This window comes from Panthera uncia, chromosome D1 (genome assembly GCF_023721935.1).
Source record: "Panthera uncia isolate 11264 chromosome D1, Puncia_PCG_1.0, whole genome shotgun sequence".
NCBI lineage: Eukaryota > Metazoa > Chordata > Mammalia > Carnivora > Felidae > Panthera > Panthera uncia.
The window spans coordinates 41,911,642-41,922,793 of record NC_064808.1 but is presented as its reverse complement, the minus strand read 5'-3'; the positions used below and the strand labels follow the sequence as shown (position 1 = coordinate 41,922,793).

Below are 11,152 nucleotides of genomic sequence, written 5' to 3'. Positions count from 1 at the left end.
ACACTGATACTCAGAGAGGTTCAATAAATGTCCCATGGTTACACCTGTAAAAGTGAATTTGAGGCTACAACCTTTGTTAACCAACTCTTGGTTAGGAGTTCTTTCCATCATCCAGCATGACCTCTAACCTTGACAAAACAGATCCCAGCTAATTAAACTCTTCATTGAAATAGAATTTTTGTTTTCCTTCTGCTTATTTTAAAAATATGGAGTACAACACAGTGTAGCAGCCTCATCTGATGGATTTATTAGCAAGAAAGAAAAGGTACATGCTAGGATCAGCCCATATTTAAGCCAGCCAAGTCCCTGCCTCTTTCTGGGTCTTAGGCTTAATATGGAAGGGGAGCAAAAAGAAGGAGGGGCAGGAAGGCAGGGGCCAGTTAAGGGAACTTGGACCTCGAGGGATTCAGGGACTCCAACCACTCATAGTCCTGGGTGGTGAGAAATATGTTCAAAGAGGATTATTCGTGCAAGTATTTCCTTCCTAGAAAGACTCTAATTCGCCATGTTCTTTGTACAGGCGAATACGGAAAAGATACCCAGACATAGTTCCAAATTTATCAAGTCCCAAGGTGGAATTGGAAGGGTTTTCTCTTTAATTCTAACTAAAATGGGGAACATTAAAGAAAACGCCAGGAGTTCTGGTTAACTGAAGTTTGTTGGTCTTTATCAACCCATGGCTGGGGATGCAGAACAAGGAAGCAGGGTGTCTGTGGGTCACGAGAACAGCTGTTGGGGCAGAATCAAAATATACAAGTTCAGCGTGGCACAGATTGACTGTGTGATCTTGGGCTGCACCCTGGCTTCTCTGAACTCCAGTTCCAGCCTTTATGAAGAAAGGAGGCTAAGACGGGATACGTCTATTTGTTTTGACAATGAAAGGAAGTGGGATTACTAGGATGGAAAGGGCATGGGGGTATTCAATGAACACATTCAACAAATGTTTCTCACATGAAAAGCCATTCCCCAGCTCACTCTCGAAGCGTTAACTCTTGACTGCTCTTTGTCAAAAATCCACTTGACGTGGCATAAGAAGGGTTAAGTTTGATTCAGCAATCCAACTGATTGTCCTCTTTTTTGCAAGCCTGTTTAGGGAATGAGGCCATTCTGCTGCCACCTTCCCAGTGGCATGATGCCCAGCTGCTTTTTGTAGGCAATGGTGTGAAAAAGATTTTAATAGCCAGTCATGCCCTAGAGTGGGCAGAGCTTATAATTTTCCATGACTTACTATGTTCAGCCCCAATTACTCTTGATTGAATATATATATTTTTAAATCACCTCATTAATAGTGGTGCTTGTGATTTCGCCTTCTATTTCTAACAGAAATCTACCATTTTTTCATGCGACGGTTTCCTAGCCGAGTAGGGAAAAGACAGCCAGGATAAAAATTGATCCACTGAAAATAGTTTACGGAGAATATGGGCAGAAAATGTTTTCAAAACTAACGTCGGGGGCAACCCCTGGGCCATTCTCTTTCCTTTTTATTGAGTCGCTATCTCGCCCGTCTGTCTTAGCCATTTTGTTCATCTTTCAGCCCATGAATTCCTTTATTGGTGCAAACTAGTGAGCCCAAGACCTGAAGGACAAGAAATTAAGAGAGGTCATGGATATGAAGTGCCCACAGCACCGCATGTGAAACATGCAGCGGTCATTTCATCAGTGCTCAGACACAAGGATCTCCACTTGGAGCGTGAGCGGATAGGCCTTCTGCAAATTGCAGCATCGGTACAGTTTGCTGGACTTTAGCTCACTGTCTTTGCATTTACACATTCTCCACCTCTCCCCAACCTCAGCCAGGTCCCTTCTATGCTCCCCACGTGCTTCCCATAAAATCCTGCTCTCAAGAAAGGCTCTGATGGCTTTGTTCACAGTGAGGCGTCAAGGAAAGGTAATGTTCTGTCTGATCCCCGGGTGGGGAGGGGGTTGGAAACAGAGGTTTCCCTCCAGATGGCACATCCCATTGGAATTTCAAGCCCAGGTGAAGAAATTCACTTCTTGGAAAGGCAGACATCGTTTAAGGATGGGATAGGAGTTAACCACACAATTTCACTGGTTACTGCAGATAGCCCTCACAGGCTGGGCCGGTCTCATCGGGAAGGAAGCAGCACGAAACAAGGCCAGCCCCCCAGGGCCACACAGCCTAGTAGCCTTGACACCTAATGAAATAATACATTCTTCTTCTAGGCCTTGGCCAAGTGAGATGCCTTTCTAGCACCCTTTGGATGCTGCTACAGTAGAGCTTTAGAAACATACCCCCGTTACAGGAAGTGTTCAGCCAGGCCAAATCTCCTGGACTTTCTGGATTCTGCTTCAGCCTTGGCAAAACATTTTTAGTGGGGCTTTGTGATGTAGCGATTCTATGTCATCAGTGCTCCAAGGAAGATCAATGCCAGGAAACCAGCAGAATGAATCTGCCTTCCCAGCACTGCTCAGGTGTAAGTTTGCACAGTTTTAGGCTCAGTGTCCATTTTCCCTGTGTCAATCCCTACACTTGTGGGCTCAAAGCCACTGGCAAGTGGGGTCTGATGTCACTCCTGCTGTTGAAGCAGATGCCCATCTTGGGGGGCTCTTGATGGGAGACAGGAAGTGAACAGAGACCAGATTAGGGCTGGGTCTAGCTGGGAGGAGTGTGACATTTTGGGAAAAACACAGGCTGTGGAGTCAAGAGAATTGAGTTCAAATCTTCACTGCTCCTAACCCATGTGACTTGGACGAGCCTTTTTATCACCGTGGACCTCAGTTTTACTTGCCTGTGATGGAGGAATCATTATCTCTGTCTTGACTACCCCCAAAGTTTGCTTTGAGCATTGGATGAGATCCTGCCCTGATGCTACGATCAAGGGGGACCTGCCCCTTGGCCCTGAACATCAGTTTTCCAAAGGGGTTGTGGAGAGTCAGCTGACATCGCCTGAGGAGCAGGGAGGGGGTGAACGTGACTGGCTGCCCTTCTCTCTGCAGGCCTGTGGACCCCGGCAGAAAAGCATCCAGAGAACGTTTGCCCCGGCCCCAGGTGAGATTTGCAAAGATGAGACCCTCGGGCTGAGTGTAAGCCCAGATTGTGGAGGGGAAATTGATAGAAATTACAACTGACAGGTCACAGATTTAAACATTTATTGACTCCAGCTAACTATGCATACTTATTCCAGGGCTACATACACTTACTTTGATCTCACACACACACTCTCTCAACATGTCACAAACGCTTGGATGTTACACACACTTGGCCTGTTACACAAACACACCCATGCAGATGTTACACATAATTTCTCAGATGTCACCCGCACTCACCCGGATGTCACAGACACCTGGTCACAGAGTAGACACTCTTATTCTGTTTGGCCGCAAGCTGTCTTTGGTGCTATTTGGTTACGTGAGACCAAGCCCACTTAAGCCTGCCTAGGCAAGGAGAGGATTGTGTGGAAAGATTAAATCTGTGTCACAGAACTCAGCAGGATCCCCTGAGGGAGTCAGAAGCCAGGGTGGGATTTTTTTCGCTCTCTCTCTTTTTCATGGGGAGGATTGCCAGCATAGGCGCTGCTCTCTCTGCCTCTCTATGAGCTTTCGGTTCATCCTTCTCTTTCTCCTCCGGCCTGCTTTCTCTCTTCTGCCCGCGTTCAGTCCATCATGGCCATTCCTGCAATTTAACCCGCCTCTTATTATTTATTTGTTAATACCGTGATATAGTCCACTTGTCCCCATGGGCAGAGACTATTAATCTTTGGTCTTCCTTTGTAATTTTTAGTGTCAACTTTATGTGTTTTCCTTCATGAGGCAACACTTTTTATTGTAGAAAATAAAGAGAAAAAAATGTAGAAAATCAGCAAAAAGAAAAAATATTACCTTTGGTTACACTCAACAATAACTTCCATGCAAATTGTACTTCTTTTCCTCTCATCTTCGTTTCTGTGTGGTGACTTTTATAGTTGTGATCAAATGAGATAGTATAATTTAGAAATAATATTTTTACATCTTCTGCAGAAATGTGGTTGAAGGTATGTGTCTTTTTTTATGTTTATTTATTTATTTTGAGAGAGAGAGCGAGAACACGCAGGGGAGGGACAGAGAGAGAGAGAATCCCAAGCAGACTCCACACAGTCAGCATGGAACCCGGTGCAGGGCTTGAACTCACAGATCATGAAATCATGACCGAGTGGAAATCAAGAGTTGGGCACTTAACCTACTGAGCCACTCGGGGCCCCTGAAGATATCTTCCTTTAAGTACATACTCTTGCATTAGCCAATCAAGGCTTTGGTGCCTTGAAATGGACTTTGTTCACTTTGGTCTCAGAGAAGGACCCAAGGGTCTTTAAGCATCTCAGGTAAACTATATTGGACTATGTGGGGGCCAATGTCTCTGGCATCTTCCTTAAGTCTCACTGATGCACCTGTATGCCCAGGAATCCCATGGGCCTTCCTCTCCACAATATTTATGATTTGAGCCATTCCTGTCTTCCTAACAAGGGGTTCAGGGCTGAGCATTCTCAGGGTACACTCTGTGGTTGTAGACCACATTTTGTAGATTTGCACCTTTTTTGTTTTCGGAAGAGAGACTCCATAGATTCTCAAAGGTATACATGATCAAGAAATTCACGAACCCTTTGTCCACCATTAATGGCAGAGAGCATCCCAGCCTGCAGGCTCCTCTGTCCTTCTGGTTTCCAGCCAGCCCTGCCCATCCCCGGCCAGGGGGAACAACCAGCAAAAGAAACCAATTTATCCCTCTTCCTCCAGTTTTTTTTTAAACTTTTGTTTTCATTTTTGAGGTCTGATGCACATTATTCTAAACTGTTAAAAGGGGTGAGAACCTTCCCACACAGAAGAAAATGGAATTGGTATGCAAAGTAGACCCAGTCTTGAATAATTAATTCTGATTTGCATGTTCAGATGAGTCTGAGAGCTGCCCTGGCAGCCAGGAGGGAATTCAGATGCAGGAAGGTGGAGCTTGGCGCACCCAGTGAGGGAGAGTCGGCTTCCCCAGGAACCTCCACTGCCTTTCGCAAGTCAATTCTTTGGCCTACTGGAGTATGAAAACCCAGGGCAAGGGGGAATCGAGACCCAGGGAGGGGAAGTGTCTTGCCCAAACTCACACTGCAAGTTAGTGACAGGAAAATATTCCATAATGGTTAATAGCAGGGGCTTAGGGACTCTTGGGCTACCAAGATTCGAATCCCATCGCTTACCTGTTACGTGACCTTGTCAAGGTGTCTAACTCTCAAAGCTTTGGTTTCCTCATCTATAAAATGGAAGTAAATAATAGCACCCACCTCACAGGGTAGTTGCACCCGTTCAATTCAATGCGCCTGGTGGTTCGAAGCATGGTAGAATTGGTGCTTGTTCTTGTGGCCCTTAGGATAAAAATCTTTCTCTTCCTCCTCCTCCTCTTCCTTCTCATCTTGAATGGTGGAACTGTGATGAGAACCCAGATTTCCTTTATCAGCACCATTTATGTTTTGTGAGCCTTAGTTCCTGCTCCTGCTAAATACCCTGAGATACTGTTGCCAGGTACCAACACTGATAACAGTAATAATAGAACCATATACTCAGTGGGCACTCCTCCCCAGGCACTTTGCTAAGCACTTAACAGATATTTAGGCTCCTAGGGGTGCTGACTCACAAGGGTCCGGGACTCTGATGTTGAGGGTGGAGAGGAGGACTTTGGGATGTCTGATGGGATGGGGCTTTCTCAGAAGGTCTGAGAGTCAGAGGCTATAGAGGCTGGAGCTTGACCAGAGCACACACCCTTCCTTCAGCCTGACTGCAGAGAGGGCTGCTCGATCATCCAAGGGCTCGGTGCCAGTCTTTCTGGCAGTCTGCAAGCCGGAGACCCACGGAAGCTCATTGAGGAGAACGGAAGCCACCGACAGACCCAGGGTATGCATCCTGAAAAGGAGCACGTGTCCTTACTGCTTCTACTCTCTGAATGGAGAAGAGGTCCCACAGAGGAAGGGCTTGGTGTTGGACAAGTGGGTGGAAACTCTAGAGACAGATTTTAACTCTAGTTTCATTCTGTAGAATAACTCTGTATAAAGATAGAATGGACCTCATTGAGAGATATCTGAAGACACTGATAATTTTTCAATAAAGGCCCCTGGGATATTGCAAAGAGGTTGGACAAGGCGAGGCTTAAGGTACAGAGATCCTTGGAAGTCTCTGGCCTAAGTCTCCAGGCTAAGTGATGAGGCCCTCTTGCCTTCAGGAGGCACAGGACCAGGTTTTCTCCCCACACCTTATAAGATTCAGGAAAGTCCAGTCTCAGGGAGCTGAACTGCCCCCATAGCCCTGATAAGACAAAATCAATCTTTTTTTCTGTATCATGAACCCTAAACTGGAGGGACCTTCACAGAAGTGACAGGCTTGGCCCCTTTGGACCACGGGGCTTATTCTCAGAGGGGCATAACGTAAGGGAAAGAATACTGGGCTTTGAGTCAGACCGCCTCCATTCAAATCCCAACCCTACCACTCATGTTTTATAACTTTGGGCAGCTTTCTAAACCTCTCAGCCCCTCAGATTTCTTGGGGTCCTGTTACCCACTTGCTGCATCATGAATAGTAGAGATAATGCTTGTGCGGTGACTGGCACAGCATAGATGAATTCTGTAATATGTGCATTATACACGCACATATTTACAAGGAGGTGGTTCAGACTAAATGAGAGAACACAGGGGAAAGCACAAATGTCACTTTCCTTTCCTCGAGCCCTTTAGGTGTGTCAAGGGGTTCTGTGTCCTCCGATGTGTCACTCCAAGTAAACTAATATCTTTCTTCAAGAAGTACCTATTTCTGTTGTTCCTCAAAGGGAGGCCAAACTAGGACCATGATGCTGACAGAGGATTTGGGTAAACGCAAAGGGAAGAGAGCCCTCCAAATAGTGATGACATTGCCTGTTGATTCACGTATGGGGACATTGTAAGCATCTGTTGTAAGTCCTCATGTCTCTGGATGAAGTATTTAGAAGTAGAAAGAGAACCAAAAGAAGTGTCCCTGCCCTTTACAACCCAACTTCTCCCTGCCTCAATGTTCTCATCTCTAAAATAGGGGCAATAGGGGCGCCTGGGTGGCGCAGTCGGTTAAGCGTCCGACTTCAGCCAGGTCACGATCTCGCGGTCCGTGAGTTCGAGCCCCGCGTCAGGCTCTGGGCTGATGGCTCGGAGCCTGGAGCCTGTTTCCGATTCTGTGTCTCCCTCTCTCTCTGCCCCTCCCCCGTTCATGCTCTGTCTCTCTCTGTCCCAAAAATAAATTAAAAACGTTGAAAAAAAAAATTTTAAAAATAAAATAGGGGCAATAAATTCTGCTTCTTAGGATTTTGATCTCTATGAGATCAACTAGCAGAAATATCTAGCCTAATGCCTACTTGGCACTCAGTATATGCTTGTGAATCTGAACCTGGAGAGTTAAACTTTCTGGACGGCCAAGGGCTAACCCTTTAACGATTCAAAGCCTTAAAAAATTATTTAACTACAGATCTTTGATTTTTTTTTTAACATTTATTTATTTTTGAGACAGACAGAGAGAGAGAGCATGAACAGGGGAGGGTCATAGGAAGAGGGAGACATAGAATCTGAAACAGGCTCCAGGCTCTGAGCTGTCAGCACAGAGCCTGACGCGGGGCTCGAACTCACGGACCGCGAGATCGTGACCTGAGCGGAAGTCGGATGCCCAACCGACTGAGCCACCCAGGCGCCCCTAACTACAGATCTTTGTATCTTTCTTCACCAGAGGAAACAGTACAATTTAACCTTGTCTTGGGGACTTGAAGTCGTTCATTAGGAACACCAACCAGTGCTCAGACATGCCCCTGGGAAAATGGGTGGGACTGTTTGCCCCCATGATGAATGGAGCCAGAACAAACTTCGACGTCATCGTGATTGGTGAGGCGTCTGTGAATAGTAGCTTTCTTTACAGTTTTAGTTGACTGCCTAGGCAGTAGTAGTAGAAGTTTGGGAACAGAACGTCCAGGAATTTTGTGAGTAAAATGAGTTTCCAAATGCCAGACAGGGGGTTCCCCATGGATAAAGTACATGGGTTTGTGACAGCTCTTTGGGCCAGCTCCCATCTAGATTGCTTTTCCCCTTGAAACTGGATGTGCTCTGGATGCACATAGTGTAAGTTATGACCTATTGTCCAAGTGGAAAACAAACTGTGGAGTCTTGCACTGCCTGGATACAGCTTGTCTCAGAAGCACAGGGGCAGCTGTGGCAAAGTGTTAGCTTCTTGAATTTTTATTTTAACCTCAGTAGTGTCAGAAGTTGTGCTTTTGTATCCATACCCATGTGCACAATTGTGTATGGCTGAAATACAGCTAGATTCAGAAGTTACTGTAATATGGTTGACTCACCTATGGCTGATACTCTTCCTTCTAGGATAAGGTTGTTTGGTAATCTCCGACCTAAAAATTGCTACGCTACTGTGCTTGTGAAATCAGGGGGTAAATCCATCTTCCATTAGCCTCTGGGAAGTCCCGTGCATCTGTAAATACAAAGCTCAGGCAGTCCTGGGTACGTGACAGCTTGACTTACAAATTCGGGTTAGAGTAGAAATGGGGGTAACAGATCTTTGAATCCAGAGTCATTGAATCCTGAGCCTTCCAAAGTCATGGCCCTTTGCTCTCGTGTTGTATCATTCTAATCCAGAGGAACGGTGTCTGGTTTTGAGATATTTCCTGCCCCACAGAGCGCTAGGATTCTCAGACACTGAGGCCTGGACATACAGAGGTACATGCATCCGTGTGTTTTTTCGAGCACACACACAGGTGCACGCACACAGACCCTAGACAAAATCCAGCTGCCATAAGCACAGTACATATTTATACACAAAGTCCCCCAGATGCGTCTTCTTCATCTGGCTCCCTTTCTTTGCCTGGCTAACTTCTTATCTTCGAGTCCGGTTTAAGTTCCCCTTCTTCATCGCTTCTCGGCCTTTTGGCTAAGATCAAGTGTAAGTTCCCCTTCTTCCAGAAAGTCTTTCCTAATTTCTCTTAATTTGTCTTCTGTGCATTTGCTATTTGCACCCAACATACTCTTCCCTTTTCCCATCTTAGCACTTAACGTGCTTTATTGTGATTGGATACTAATTGATGTGTAGGGTCCCCCACCAGACCATAGTTCTCTGAGTAAAGATGCCTTTGAAAGATTTTATAACCACTGTAACTTCACATTGTCTAGTATAACAGATGCTTAATAAAAATCATTGAATGGATACAAGGAATAGTCGTAGAAACCCAAACAAACCCATAAAATCATCCTAATATGTACATTCTCAAAGATGTGTGTACACAAATATGACATATGCACAAACAAGTTTATGCACTGTTACACCTTCCTCCACTCCCCGCCCCCCCCCACATCCATGTGCATAAGGCAGACACACACTCCCCCAGGCACAGAGATGCAAACATATGGATCGGGCCCACCTGGGTACTATTATACACATACCCACCAGCCACACACACACACACACACACACACGCACCTCAAGGAAGATATTTTCTTTGCACTTGTATTCACAACCTGTGCATGCAAATTGGATTTTCGGAGCATTCTAATCCTTTGTTGACATTTATTAAGACAAAACAGAGGTGGGCAGACACAGCCATTTGGCTGGGCGGATGCATCTTTGCTGCGATGTAATGTCAGAAACTGTTGATGCAGAATTAATGCTCACTTTTACGAGTTTATCTTATGTCATAGAGTTGAAAAAAACCTCGGTGTAAATATTCATCATACGGCTTAATTGGTTTGACGTACCGTAGCAACAAGCACGGCGCCAGACGCTTGCTATGGAGGCCTCCGCGTTGTTTCAAAGTCTTTATTATTATGACAGCAAAGTCTTGTTCATTAAAGTTTCACAATCCATTTTCATTAGGTTGAAGCTGAGTCTGTAAATGAACAGTTGCTCTGAAAAATCAAGCCCTCACAGTTCTCGCTGGGGAGGCAGCGCGTCTGTATTAATTATCAGGACGCTGGTGTCGATCGACGATGTTAATTGCACTGATGGCTCGTTATTTGGGGAATTGCCATGCATTTCATGCAGGGATAATAAAAATGAATTTTTAAACAAAGAGACTTAAAATAATATCGAATCTGCAGAGAATACCAACATCAAAGGCGTATCTCAAAGCTTTGAATTTTATCTTTGTGGTCCAAAATGTTAAAGAGGCGCCCGCAATGCAGTTGGTTCCAGTTTGCAGTGAAGGAAAACAAAACAAGAGTTAATTAACTGTTATTACAAACCTTTTCAACTTTAATTTGACTTTCAAATATTAGCATTTATCTATGAACTGTGCTTCTGGGTTTGACAAATTAGTTTTCACAGAACAAGTTTAATTAGGCGTCATTGTGCTTTTATGTCAGTTTTCAGAGCTCCAGACAATGAATGGATTAACTTATTAAAAGTCATCTGTTTAAAAGACTTTGTCGAATGGCAAATGGGTGGGCAAAGTTGCTTGGCTTTGCAGGGAGATGGGGAAAATGATATTGCTGGTTGGGTGTCGGGGGGGTTGTACATCAGATGAAAAGAGAATTGGCATCCCTACCAGCTGAAGCCTGCTTTCTGGGCACCTCCACCTTCTCACCCCCTCAGGAACTGCGGGATCTGCGGCCATGTACCAACACAGTGCCTAGGAAAATTGAGTCGAAGAAAGCACTATCCCTATTGCAGAGGAAGGGAATGACACAGAGTCATTACCGTAGAATTTAGGGTCTGTTCACATGGCAATCTGCAACTGATGATGCATTATATTGCGTGAGTCTCTAATTCAGAGGTCAGCAAACTTTTTCTGCAGAAGACATACGGTTTCTGTCACCACTGTGCAACTCTGCCATTGTAGTCTGAAAACAGTCATAGACAATAGGTAAACAAATGGGAATTGCTATGTTCCAGTAAAACTTCACATATAAAAACAGGAGATGGGGGCCATCCTTGGCCTGGGGTTGTTGTTGCCGACACCTGCTACCTGCTACCTGCTGTAGCTGAATGTCATGTGTTGGTCTGGCTGCACCAACCAGAATACATTCAACAAAAGGGGGTCTCCTCTCTACCAATAAGAGCATTATATTTAAAACAGCATCCCTCACCCTGTCTCACTGTCTCTTTGCCAGGCTCTATTTTCTTCTTAGCATATGTATCATGTGGTGTATTATGTATTTAATTTGTA

General features: G+C 45.1%; 1 long non-coding RNA gene across 1 annotated transcript; it reads left to right on the top strand.

Moving 5' to 3' along the window:
• The first annotated feature begins 2,354 nt into the window (after window positions 1–2,354).
• On the top strand, window positions 2,355–5,870 carry LOC125916559 (uncharacterized). Its single transcript, XR_007455964.1, has 3 exons — window positions 2,355–2,435; window positions 2,959–3,010; window positions 5,751–5,870. It is a non-coding gene; the product is annotated as an uncharacterized LOC125916559 (long non-coding RNA).
• Window positions 5,871–11,152: the final 5,282 nt, after the last annotated feature.